General features: G+C 52.0%; 1 pseudogene; it reads right to left on the bottom strand.

Annotated features, from left to right (window-relative positions):
- Window positions 1-5547: 5547 nt before the first annotated feature.
- On the bottom strand, window positions 5548-6697 carry LOC149315356 (sphingomyelin phosphodiesterase 5-like; annotated as a pseudogene).
- Between the last annotated feature and the right edge of the window lie 7016 nt (window positions 6698-13713).

Here is a 13713-nt window from a genome sequence, read left to right as displayed (position 1 = left end):
CTGGACCAAGGCAGATGGATTGGAGGGAGGGCTCTTCCTTCTTCAATTATTTATTTATCCCTATTCTGCAAGTATATTATTCTTCCATAGATTCACAACAGGTAAGTAGTTTTATTGTAGAAATTCACATCCTCCTTGCTCCTTAGGCAACTATTCAAAGCATGGTGCAGACGCTGAAAAACAGCCTCATTCAGACCAGTGTGGTCATGAACGAGGTCGGGGCGTCCCAGCCTCTTCCGCCGTCCTCCTTCCAGCGGTTCCTGAGGGCCAAGCAGCTCCCTGGGGTGGTACTGGCTGACCACCAGTCCTCTTTCCAGAACAGGTAACCTACCACCAGTTTCCATTATTCATTGTGTTAGCTGCAAACTCTGTGTAAGTGTTGTGTTGTGTACCTGCCGTGGGATCACGGCTCCTTCCTAGTGTCTCCGATATTGTAATAATTCCTTTGCCCCTTCCCTCCTGTCCATACCCCAGTATTTCTGATCTCTTTGGGAACTGTCTCTATTTCTGATCGCCTGAAGAACTGTGCAACTTCTAGATGGCTCAGAAGTATTCAGTGGGGTTTTGGTGCCGTTTATTGTGCCAAACTCTTCCTGGCTACAGCCAGAAGAGGGGGTTACGGCCCCCGTTTTGCAGGAGATGTGGGAGCTGGAAGAGGAAGGTGGGGAGCCATAGAAAAAGATGTGGAGGATGCTAGGAAGAGAGCACAGCCGTCTTGGTTTCAGTGGGAGAGGGCCGAGGGGAGCAGCCGTGTGGCGCGTAATTAAAGAAGCGCAGCATAATTGTTCTGACAGCCAGGAGAAATCCAGGCCGCATACAGACTGCCAAAATAAAGCTGCTTCGGGTCTCTTTGGAGGTATGCTATTTAAATGATGCATGGGTCCTAAGAGTCTGGAGGTCGCACCAAAGCCACACTCCATTCCTAAGCATTGGATTGCAGCTTTGGTGCAGCTTTCGGATTCTTAGGCCTGTTACAGACTGCCAAAATAAAGCTGCTTTGGGTCTCTTTGGAGGTATGCTGTTTAAATGATGTATGCATCCTAAGAATCCGGAAGCTGCACCAAAGCTGCACTCCAGTGCTTAGGAACTGAGTGTGGCTTTGGCGCGACCTCCGGACTCTTAGGACCCATGCATCATTTAAATAGCATACCTCCAAAGAGACCCGAAGCAGCTTTATTCTGGCAGTCTGTAACAGGCCTTAGGATGCATGCATCATTTAAACAGCATACCTCCAAAGAGACCCAAAGCAGCTTTATTTTGGCAGTCTGTATCAGGCCCCAGTTTTCAGATGGAGAACGATTCCCACAACTGGCTGGCAGCCAGAGGTTAGGAAGCCTCAACTGAGCATCAAAGTGTGTGTGTGTGTGTGTAAAGGGAGAGGCAGGCTGGGGATAAGAACTCATCTGTCGTCCATGGTCTGTTTTGAAACAAACAGAAACGAGGAAGAAACACATTTACTAGGAAGGGGGATCTGGGTGTTGTAGCAATGGTGCATATTCCTATCTCTGGCATCGAAACCTGCCAACCCGTCCCACAGGGAGATTGTATGTTCATTGCTATCTTAGAACCAGAGCCTTCCAGAAAGGGAAGCTCTCTGTCTGCTCCCGTGCTTTCATTTCCACACTTAAGTAGACAGATGAGGTCAGGGAGAGGCAAATACAAAACCAAGGCTGCCTGAAATCCACTTTGGTGTGAGTGTGGGGGCCCACAAGGAATGGGGGCCTGTCTGGAGGCAGAGGTCCAGTTGCTGCAGGCAAAGAAAGAGTTGTGGGGCTGGGAGTCCCTAGCTTGGGGAAAGGGAGAAGTGGCCCTAGGGCACCAAGTGTGGCCCTCCAAGTCAGTCTTTGCACCATGGGCCCCTAAAGACTCCCTGAGCCTCTCCCCCCCCCAAAAAAAAAAAATTCCTCTCAGTTAATTCCCCAAAAAACTCAGCAGTACCTCTCTGGGGGTAGCAGAGGAGCTCATGTTTCATAAAATAATGGCTTAGGAGGAGCTCCTCGGACTTTTCCCAAGTGCTCCACCAACATGAAAGGTACGTTCTTAATGACCACTCACAACCTGCTTGGCAGCTGCCGGTCTACTCTCTGGCACAGTTGGGGGGCCTTCCTGACTTGGCAAAGGCTATCCGATTCAGAACTGGCTTGCCCCCTACAACAGCACATCCATGGGTTGAAGCAGACCCTGCGTGCTTCAGGTGCTTTTTTGGCATTGGGTCTGGAATCTGGTGTGATTTCAGGGTGGAGAAGGGGCTTTTTCTCCCTTCCCCCTCCTCCCATGTTTCTACTCTCAGCAAGAGGCTTCCCTAATGGAATCTGCAGGGCTTTCTTGCGAGTAACATGCATTTTAGGCGGCTGCAAGAGTTCCTCTTTCTTCCAGCAAGTGGCTTGAGCTCAGCAAACAGACAGAATTGTGGAAAGGCCAAGTTAATTAGAGAGCCTCATTAAACCCTTGGAGGAGGGAGGGGGGATGAGAGGCTGGATTCTTGGCTGAGGCCTTCATCCCCCCTTTTCCCTGCTCCTCCCCAAGGGAAACCACCTGATGCTACTTTGGGTGAGCCCCATTCTTGATTTCCCTCCCCATTCTTGTTCTCCCTTCCCCCTTTTCTTGTTCCCAGGTACTACCAGAGCATCTACGACATGGAGGAGAACATCCTCCTGCAGTATCCAGAGGGAATGAGCCCCGAGGAGGCCTTGAACCACGTGACGGACACAGCCAAGGTTCGGTGTGCTGCCGGGATGGGGAGGGCGGTCTCCATCTGTCCCTTCCTGTGGAGGGGCAGGGGGCAGTGGGAGGAGGCAACTTCGCATCGTGTTGGGTGCTCAGTTGCCATAGAGACACACCAGCGGTGTGCGCACCAAACCTCTTGGGGGAGTTCCTGGCCTGTGCCGGGCTGTCTGTCTCGATTAACACGGCGCCCTCTCTTCCTTTCTCCATGGCCACCAGAGAAGTCTTCGGACAATGCTGGCTCTTCGGCTTAGAAACGGAGATGAGCACAGCCCCCTACAACTGGTTATGACTAGACATTCTTGTCAAGGGACTACCTTTACCTTTTTACCTTTATTGCGTATTTAATGGGCTTTACACTTTTGTATTATGTGCAGTGTTAGTTGCTCTTGGTTTCTAACTTGCACAGTTGGACCTCCATATCCACGGATTATTTAGCCGTAGATGGATTCAACCATCTATTCTACGGCTTGAAAATATTCAAAAAATGTATTCATTCCAGAAAGCAAACCTTGGCTTTGCTATTTCTTATAAGGGACACTATTTCATTATGCCACTGGATTTCATAGGACTTGAGCATCCACAGATTTTGGTCTCCTTGGGGGTTCCTGGAACCAAACCCCAGTGGATACCAAGGGCCCACTGTACATTATTATTATTATTATTATTATTATTATTAACCTTTATTTATGAAGCGCTGTACATTTACACAGCGCTGTACATACAATCTTTTAGTTAGACGATTCCCTGCCCTCGGGCTTACAATCTAAAAAGACAAGACACAGAAGGAGACGGGAGCGGAGGGAAAGGGTAAGAGGTCCAGCAGTTCCTCTCTACCTTCAAGGCCTGGACCAAGGGAGATGGACTGGAGGGAGGGCGAGGCTTCATAATGGATGGTTAATCATTTTCCAGGGAAAATACATACTCTCAAGTAGGATAAAACATATACAGTACATAGCAATATAGGAAATGGTTCAATAAACAGGCACCACAAGAACATCAAATAGTAAGCGACAATTATGCAATGCCTGGGAAGGCTTCTCTGAACAGGATGGTTTTCAACTCCGTTTTGAAGCTGGTTAAAGAAGTGATGGCTCTTGTGTCTCGCAGGGGAAGAAGGTTCCAGGAGTGAGGGGCAGCGAGTGAAAAGGGGCGAATCCGGGATGGGGCAGAGGAAATCCTGGGCTGAGACAGCAGACCTTGACTACCAGAACGGAGGGCCCTGGTGGGAAGGTGAGGAGAAAGAAGGTCTGATAAGTAAGGAGGGGCCAGTCCATGGAGGGCTTTGAATGTTGACAGCAGGAGCTTATACTGAATGCGGAAAGGGAGAGGGAGCCAGTGAAGGGATGCCAACACAGGAGAGATGTGGTCAGAGCGGTGGGTGGAAGTGATAATGCGTGCAGCTGAATGCTGGACAGATTAAAGGACGGAGGTGAGAGAGAGGAAGCCCAGCCAGGAGGACGTTACAGGAATCCAGTCGTGAGATCACTAGGGCATGGACCAGGATCTTGGCAGAAGAGGCGGAGAGATATGGTCGGATTTTGGCAATATTGTACAAAAAGAATCTACAAGCCTTGGCTGTGGTCTGGATCTGAGGGATACATGACAGAGAAGAGTCAAAGATAAAGCCAAGACTAAGGGCTTGCTGGACTGGTTGAATGGAAATGTTGTCCACAGAGACAGAAAAGGAGTGTTGAAGGGTGGGCTTAGGAGGAAAGACAAGAAGCTCCGTCTTGGACATGTTGAGCTTCAAACGCTGATGGCGCATCCACTGCGAGACAGCTGTGAGGCAGGACGAGACTTGCTGTTGAAGCCTTGGAGAAAGGTCAGGGGCAGAAAGATACAGCTGGGTGTCATCGGCATACAGATGGTAGGAAAAACCAAAAGAGCTAATGAGTTTACCTAAGGACAGTGTGTAGAGAGAAAACAGAAGGGGACCCAGAACAGAGCCCTGGGGAACTCCAACAGATAAGGAAACAGAGGATGAAACCACTGCAAAAGATCTGCCAGACAAATAAGATCTAAACCAGTCGAGAACAGAGTCTGAGAACCCAAGGTCAGAGAGTATGTCAATTAGGAGACAGTGATCAACGGTGTCAAAGGCTGCAGACAGATCCAGAAGGATGAGAACAGAGTAAAGGCCATTAGCCTTGGCCAGTAAAAGGTCATTGGAGATCTTGGTGAGAGCTGTCTCTGTGGAATGCCTTGGGCGGAAACCAGACTGAAAGGGATCGAGGATGGAATTGGCTTCAAGAAACTCAAGACAGCGTGAATAGACAACCCGTTCCAAAACCTTAGAAAGAAAGGGAAGAAGAGAAATTGGACGATAGCTAGACAAGGAGGAGGGGTCAAGAGAAGGTTTTTTCAGAATTGGGGAAATGAGAGCATGTTTGAAGTCCGAAGGGAAGGAGCCTGTAGAGAGAGCGATTGAAGATATGGAGAAGCGAGGGCAGAAAGGAGGGAGCTATAGAGATTAGAAGACGAGTAGGAATTGGATCAAGAGAGCAAGTTGCAGGTTTGGAAGAGTTCAGAAGTGAAGAGAGTTCATCCAAAGAGGCAGGAGGAAAGACAGAAAATTTGTCAGGCGAGGGTGATAGAAGATTAAGAGCAGAGGAAGAATCGGGGGGGACTATCTCAGAGCGAATAGTGGAAATCTTAGAGATGAAATAATTAGCAAAGTCATTACTTTATGCCCGCCTTGGTCCAACCATGGGACCTAAATGCCATCCAGCTGCCCCTCTGCCCCAAGTCTTGGCCTCCTACTCCCCTGCTACCAAGGGAGTGGAAGAGGAAGCCCTTTGAATCCATTGGGGATCACCACTATCAACAGGATTGCCTCTGCATGGAACGGCCATAAGCAGAGCCAGCAGAAGAGCACAGTGACTGTGCCCAGTGGCATCTAAGGGCCTGGAAGCCGCCACCAATCCTCTTCCCTTCTGGCCGAAGTGGCACGGGGCACACCTCCAGGGTCAGCATTACCTGGGGAACCCAGCGTAGGAAAGGAACTGCTCAGGGGATTGCTGGGGGACGTTCCTTCCTTTGCCAGCTCTATGCCCTCCAACGACTTACCTGTGCACAGAGGAGTCCCTTAGCAGCAAAGGCATCCCCTTTGCTATTGGGGTAGCAGTTGTACTGGGCAGCCAGGATGGGGTAGCGGCTGGCCAGGAAGAGCCCGCTGTTGAATAGCTTCAAGGCAGAGCAGCCCATCAGTCCATAGATGCCCACATCGTAGAGGATGTGTTCGTAGCAGGAACCCAGGCTGTTGGTGGCCCGGAGGTCAAAGACCTCCTGTAGGCACACAAAGTCTGCCCCGGCGGGGAACCGGCAGGTGATCTCCCCCAGTGTGTCATCCAGGGGTATCTGAATGGTCACACTGCTTGGATCATCCCTGGAGAGGCTCTGACAGGTGCATGGGGGGCTGGACCCCATGGCCCCATAACTTCTTCCCGTCGAGGATCCCAAAGACATTCCTGGGGATCGACTCACAGGAGAGGGAGCTGCGTCGTGTTGCCTGGGCAAGTCCTTGGGCGATGTGCTTGGCCTGCCATTGGGTCTGGCCCAGGTTGCTGAACTTGGCCAGGCCCTAAGGGAGCAAGCAGACGTTGGAGCTGAGGAAGCCGAAGGCCCGGCTTTGGCCCTCTGGGAGCGGCCATTCCTCCGGGGGAGATTGTCCTGAGGTGTACTGGTAGGCGAAGGGGCGGCGGGCAGCCTGGAGGGGCAGCCAGACCAGGAAAGCCAGGAGGGAGATGGGAGCAGAGAGTAGGAAGGCGGGCAGGATGACCAAGCCCTTGGCCAGAGCCCGCAGGGGGTAAGGGGGGCACCGCTTGTTCCGCTGGGCCTGCTTCTCCACCGTGGTGCGCTGCAGGGCCAGAAGCTGGTTCAGCAGCCAATACCTGGGGAATAGGATGTCTCGGACCACTGTGTTCATGCTTCTCAAGAATCGACTGGCGTAGGGCAACTCTTGCAGACCCATGATGGAGGGTGACAGTGGTGATGGAGGAGGCTGCAGCAGGGGTCCCTCCGAGGGCAGCTCAGGGCCACAGAGAGCTCTCAGGGGGCTGGGGTCTCCGTCTTGTAGTGCACTGCCGATGGATGCTGCGGGAAGGAAGAGGGAGGAGTGGAAGCTGAGTTGCTTATTTCCAAGATAACATCTGCATCCTGGACCAAAAAAAGGGATGTCTTGACAATCAAGAGTAAGGAGATTTTCCTCCACAGCCATGAACTTTTTCACCTGTTGGGACATGTGACAATTCATCTGCAGAAAAATGCGCTCGGTTCTTCTGTCCAGGAAAGGGGTAATGAGTCCACCGGGTGACCTTTGACTGGAGAAGGAAATGGCGCAAGGGGCATCTGGCTGCAAGATCTTAACACACACACACACACACATCAAACACATCTCTGGAAGAAAACCCAGATGAGAAATTATGATGCTCAAAACACAATGCAAACCGTCTGAGGAAAAGGTGGTGAGAAGAGAGGAAGGATGAAGAACAGCCAAGCAGGAGAAGGTTCCTACAGTGGTGGAAGGGAAAAATGGGGCATCAAGGCATGCAAGGGTGAGGGTCCTGAGGGTCCCTGTGCAGGAACAGGGTGACCGTGAGCATGAGGGACGCAGTCAGTGTGTGCAGATGAACACACGTTTTCTAGCCACAAAACATTTTCCACACAAACCATGTGTGCTTTTGTGCAAATGCATTTCCCATACGAAGTCCCAAAGTGGGATCAGTACTTGAAAACTGTGCAGAAACCCTCTTACTCTTAACAAAGAGGAGGAGGATCACTTAAATTGGGAAGGACATACATGTAGGTGGGCATACACACACACACACACACCATCCATGCTGCACTGTTTCCATTAACTCTGCAGTACCTCCTTACAGTTGGCACCCCCAGGATCTGAGCCCTGGCCAGGGGGGCTCCAGAGGGCCAGCTGCTGGCCCCCTTCTGTGGACTTGGCCTGGGCATCCGGGAGGGAGGCTGGCTTGCCCTAATGCTCACAGAGTGTGACCAACCCATCCTAACCCTCATCCAGCACTGCCACTTTGCCATCTCCAGTAGCCCTTTCGCTACTTGGCACTGTGTGGTATAAGGATAGCTTCTGTTTCTGAGCTTCTCATTCACACAACCAGTAGCCCTCTCATTTCTGCAGTTACCCAGTCCAAGTGGCCAGGGAGCTTGCGGGCGGTGGCCGAGGCAGGTGGGCAGAGGGCTTCTTGCAGGAAAGGGGCTTTGGGTGCCAAGGGCAGCAACTTTTATCTCCTCCCCTCCTTTCCTGCCCCCCACCTGCTTTCCCTGCTTTGGGGCCCCTGCATTCATTGAGGGTCAAAGTCTTCCTGGTTTCTCTCATGGATGGATGGAGAGACCAGGTCTCTGCCGTCAAGGAAGTGGTTGATGGATCATGGCTCTGCTTCAGCAACTTTGGAGCCCTCACTGCATTCCCATTTGGCTCCTCAGCACACACACACAGGGCTCATTCCCACTTGCATTTGAAGCGGTTCGCAAACTGCATGGGCGTTGGATTGATGAATCGATTCACTTCAGTGCATAGTTCCCACTATGGAAGCACATACATTCAGGTTGCGATAGAACCGATATGGCTCCTCTTCAGCTGGACAATACAGAATGGCTAAAAGGTTGTGGTCCACAGCCTGGCCACCCACAGGAGGAGGACTGAAGGAGAGCCCTCAAGCTCCGTCCATCTCTCTGCTCCCCAGTGGGTGCCCCCATGAGATGGTGCCCAGCAGCTGAGATCTCTCTCTCACACTCCATGGTCACTGATGCAAGAAATGTGCTCCTGCTCCTGGCACAGGAGGAGACCTATGCGCATGAGGGGCACTTCTTCCTCAGAACCCGTCTTGGAGCTGCAGGATCCCTTTGTATATTCATTTTCCAGACTAACATGGCTGATATATTAGAGTTGCTATATAAGGTGACATATATATCAGAAGAAGACTAGGACTGGGGATGGAAGAACTAGAGAAGATCATAAGAAGCAAAACTGAACACTAAGGATCATGCAAGCCATTGTATTCCCCCAATCACCATCTGGGGATGTGAGAGCCAGACAAGGGAAAAAGTAGGTCGGAAGATAATCCATTCCTTTGAGATGTGGTGCCAGAGGAGACTGTGGAGGATACAGCTCAAAAGACAAATAAATGGGTCCTTGAACAGATCAAGCCAAGACCATAGAACGGAGGCTGTCTTATTTCAGCCACATCAACAGAAGGCAGGACTCAGCAGCACAGGCAATAATGCCAGGAAAGGGGGAGGGAAGCGGGAAAAGAGGAAGGCCGCGCACTGGATGGCTGGAATCAACCAGGGAGGTCAAGGGCTTCAGTCCACAAGAGCTAAGCAAAGCAGTGGAGGCCAGGGGACTTGGAAGGGCCTCATCCACAGGGTCACCCTGAGTCAAAGCAGACTCAAAGGCAGGTAACAACAACAACAACAAGATGAGAGCTGGCAAAAGAGCAGTCAGCAGCTGTTTCTTTGAAGCCTAGCTCCACAAAGGTGGAAAGGACCCCAAAAGCAATCTAGGCTAACCCTCAGCAAAGGCACCCCAAGAGATGGCCATCCAACCCCCGGCGGAGAGGACTGTGCCCCTTCCTTCTGAGGCCATCCATTCCACAGTCAAGTAGCCCTCTTACCCTCAGGAAGCTCTACCTGGACTTTAAGGATCCTTTCTTTTCACCTGAATCCACTGATTTTAAATGTTGATCACGGACGGCCTCAGAACTCCTTACAAATGCTATCAGGGCCTCTCCGCTCCCATGTTTCCTCATCAAATACTACTCAGTTAATGCCTCAATTGAAGGGCACTGAGGCCTCAGGGAGGTTTATTATGGAGGGAATATCACTATATTTGCAGGGAATATTGTTATATCTGGAGGGAAAGCCTATGGAAGCATGAGCTGTCATTCTGGAGCATGATCTAGGCAAAGGAGCAAGGCCCAGAGAACCCTCTAGCCTTGTTTTCCCTCACAAAGGTTCTGTAACTGCTCTGGAACCTTACTGACTCCATTCTGAAACCCAGCTGAGGCCCTGCTGAGGCAGTTGGTTGCTGGAGGCCAGAGGCTGCTTTCTGTGAGGCTCCTTGGCCTGGACTCAGGTTTCAGGCCCTCCTCCATTGACCATGCCTGGCTTCAAGGACCGCATGAAAGTGAGTGAGGGCTGAAGGGCAGAGGCCAAGTGGTGGGAGGACAGCCATGGTGCTCCTTCTTCTTCTCCCCTGGCTCTCCTTCATCTTCTCTCTCCTTTGCTTCCAGGCCTTCGGGAAACATATCAAGCGTCCTACACGGATCAAGCCTGACCCCAAGGGCTGCTTCGAAGTGAGTGAGGGCCGAAGGGCAGAGGCCAAGCGGTGGGAGGACAGCCAGGGCGCCCCTTCTTCTTCTCCCCTGGCTCTCCTTCATCGCCTCTCTCATTTGCTTCCAGGCCGCCGGGGAACATATCAAACCTCCTACACAGACCAAGCCTGAGTCCAAGGGCTGCTTCAAAGTGAGTGAGGGCCGAAGGGCAGAGGCCAAGCGGTGGGAGGACAGCCATGGTGCTCCTTCTTCTTCTCCCCTGGCTCTCCTTCATCGCCTCTCTTCTTTGCTTCCAGGCCATCAGGGAACATATCAAGCGTCCTACATGGATGAAGCCTGACCCCAAGGGCTTCGTCAGAGTGAGTGAGGGCCGAAGGGCAGAGGCCAAGCGGTGGGAGGACAGCCAGGGCGCCCCTTCTTCTTCTCCCCTGGCTCTCCTTCATCATCTCTTTCCTTTGCTTCCAGGCTGCCGCGAAACCTTTCCTTTGGATGTTGCCATGCGTTAAGCGCCAAAAGGAGGAGGACGATTGTCCGGGGTAAGGCCCCGTTTCCTTCCTTGCTCGCTTGCTTCCTGTCCTCTGTCTGTCTGTCTTTCTTTCTTTCCTTCCTTCCTTGTTTTACCTTCCTTCCTTCCTTTTGGGGCATACTAAAACAAATGAGTGTACTGTATTTGCCCAGAGAGAAACCATGCCTTCCATAGAGAACTGTTACAATATACTTGCCCATCGCAAGTACTCTTCAATGATTCTCTGGGCGGCCAAATATGGTTTCCCTATGGGAAGATATCTCCCAATGACTCCCTATGTGTCAGTATGGTTTCTTTATGGGAAGGTGTTCCCCAGTGATTCCCAATGGGCAAATATTCACCATTGATTCTCTATGGGCAAGAATGGTTTCTCTATGAGCAAGGAAATAATAATATCATCATCGTCAATAATAATACCAATCTCCTTCTCCTGTCCCTGTCTCAGTCTCCCAGAAGTCAAGATCAGCTATGTTGACAAGGACATCCCTGAGTCACTTGCATCACGGAGTTGTATCTCTTTAACGGTAAGGAAATATAGGCAACCCCCCACCTTTTCCTCCCCTTTCCTGCCCAAATATTGTCCAAATTCATTCTTCTTTTATCTTCATAGGATAGCAGGTGAATAGACATTTCAACTCATGGGTAACAAAGGGGCAAAACTGGGGACGGACGCGTCTCTCTTCTCCCCCTTTTTAGGGAAAGGCGTTTAGCCTCAGGGCCAAACCAAGACCATCCCTTGGACTCTCTTTCACTTCTCTCCTTCTTTTGTAGGATTCGGAGAGCGATGGCTGTCCTGCAGAAGGTGATCTTGGGCCCAGGTCAGACAGGTAAGGTCTTCTCAATTTGGGTCCTGGATGGGGACCGAATGACCAGCGCATGAAGAAGTCTCCGCAAGTGGTCTTTCCACTTTGTTCCATGGCCTTTTCCTGTCTTTCTTTCTTTCCTTCCTTCTTTCCTTTGTTTTTTCTGTCTTTCCTTTCTTCCTTGTTTCTTTCCCTTTCCCTTCCATCCTTATCTTTCTCCCTTCCCTTCCCTTCCTTCTTTCCCTCTTTCTTCCTACTGGGACTGGGAAGGTGATGGTGATGATGATGATGATGATGATGATGATGATGATGATGATGATGATGATATCATATTTCTGTCTGTCTTTCAGTTTGGAGGGGATCCCTGAGATGCTTGAGGCAGAAAGCCTTCCCTCTTTGCTGGTAATGTAATAGCGTCCTTTCTGCCCTTTTCCCTCTTATTGGAGGACTGTCCAAACTCATTCTTTTTTTCCCTTCATAGGAAAACAATGAAGACAAGGAAGCTGCAGGGAAAGATGGAGAGAAGGTGAAAAACTCTTTGGATTCATGGCTAACAAAAGGGCGAAACTGGGAGGAACGGCTTTTAGGGTCAGGGCCAGCCCAAGGCCATCCCTTGTGCCCCATGGTCTCTCTTTCACTTCTCTTTATTTGTAGGATTTGGACAGCCATGATCCCTGTCCGGCGGAGGCAGAACCTAATCCTGTGCCCGCTTCCACATTGGACAGGTAGGTCCTTATGTGCCGGGAAGTGGCCTTTCTGGAGAATCACCCTGGCCCCAGTTATTTCATGGACTTTTTCCTTCCTTCCTTCCTTCCTTCCTTCCTTCCTACCTACCTACCTTCCTTTTTTCTTTCCTTCCATCCTTTCCCTTTCCTTCCCCTCCTTCCTCTTTTCCTTCCTTCTTTTTTAATAATAATAAATAATAATTTTTATTTGTACACCGCTTTTCCTTCAGATCAAAGCGGTTCACAACATACAAGCTACATGTCACATGCTATAGCAATACAATACATCAACAGTGACATACAATTCAATTCAACATACAATTCAACAAAATTCCTCAAAAACAATGTACAAAGTAGTCAAAGCCATCAGTTGAGGCCTGTTGCCGCTGGCCTGCCTCTCTCCCCCTGAAGGTGGCGGTCGGAAGGAGGGCTCTTGTTCTTTGCAGGCGAGGCCTGTTGCCGCTGGCCTGCCTCTCTCCCCCTGAAGATGGCGGTCGGAAGGAGGGCTCTTGGTCTTTCAGGTGAGGCCTGTTGCCGCTGGCCTGCCTCTCTCCCCCTGAAGGTGGCGGTCGGAAGGAGGGCTCTTTGTCTTTCAGGCGAGGCCTGTTGCCGCTGGCCTGCCTCTCTCCCCCTGAAGGTGGCGGTCGGAAGGAGGGCTCTTGGTCTTTCAGGCGAGGCCTGTTGCCGCTGGCCTGCCTCTCTCCCCCTGAAGGTGGCGGTCGGAAGGAGGGCTCTTGTTCTTTGCAGGCGAGGCCTGTTGCCGCTGGCCTGCCTCTCTCCCCCTGAAGATGGCGGTCGGAAGGAGGGCTCTTGGTCTTTCAGGCGAGGCCTGTTGCCGCTGGCCTGCCTCTCTCCCCCTGAAGGTGGCGGTCGGAAGGAGGGCTCTTGTTCTTTGCAGGCGAGGCCTGTTGCCGCTGGCCTGCCTCTCTCCCCCTGAAGATGGCGGTCGGAAGGAGGGCTCTTGGTCTTTCAGGTGAGGCCTGTTGCCGCTGGCCTGCCTCTCTCCCCCTGAAGGTGGCGGTCGGAAGGAGGGCTCTTGGTCTTTCAGGTGAGGCCTGTTGCCGCTGGCCTGCCTCTCTCCCCCTGAAGGTGGCGGCCGGAAGGAGGGCTCTTGTTCTTTGCAGGCGAGGCCTGTTGCCGCTGGCCTGCCTCTCTCCCCCTGAAGATGGCGGTCGGAAGGAGGGCTCTTGGTCTTTCAGGCGAGGCCTGTTGCCGCTGGCCTGCCTCTCTCCCCCTGAAGGTGGCGGTCGGAAGGAGGGCTCTTGTTCTTTGCAGGCGAGGCCTGTTGCCGCTGGCCTGCCTCTCTCCCCCTGAAGATGGCGGTCGGAAGGAGGGCTCTTGGTCTTTCAGGCGAGGCCTGTTGCCGCTGGCCTGCCTCTCTCCCCCTGAAGGTGGCGGTCGGAAGGAGGGCTCTTGGTCTTTCAGGCGAGGCCTGTTGCCGCTGGCCTGCCTCTCTCCCCCTGAAGATGGCGGTCGGAAGGAGGGCTCTTGGTCTTTCAGGCGAGGCCTGTTGCCGCTGGCCTGCCTCTCTCCCCCTGAAGGTGGCGGTCGGAAGGAGGGCTCTTGGTCTTTCAGGCGAGGCCTGTTGCCGCTGGCCTGCCTCTCTCCCCCTGAAGATGGCGGTCGGAAGG

The sequence above is a fragment of the Sceloporus occidentalis genome, unplaced genomic scaffold (assembly GCF_023333645.1).
Source record: "Sceloporus occidentalis isolate IW3139 unplaced genomic scaffold, rSceOcc1.0.p SCAF_3, whole genome shotgun sequence".
NCBI lineage: Eukaryota > Metazoa > Chordata > Lepidosauria > Squamata > Phrynosomatidae > Sceloporus > Sceloporus occidentalis.
This window is presented reverse-complemented; position numbering and strand designations above follow the sequence as displayed.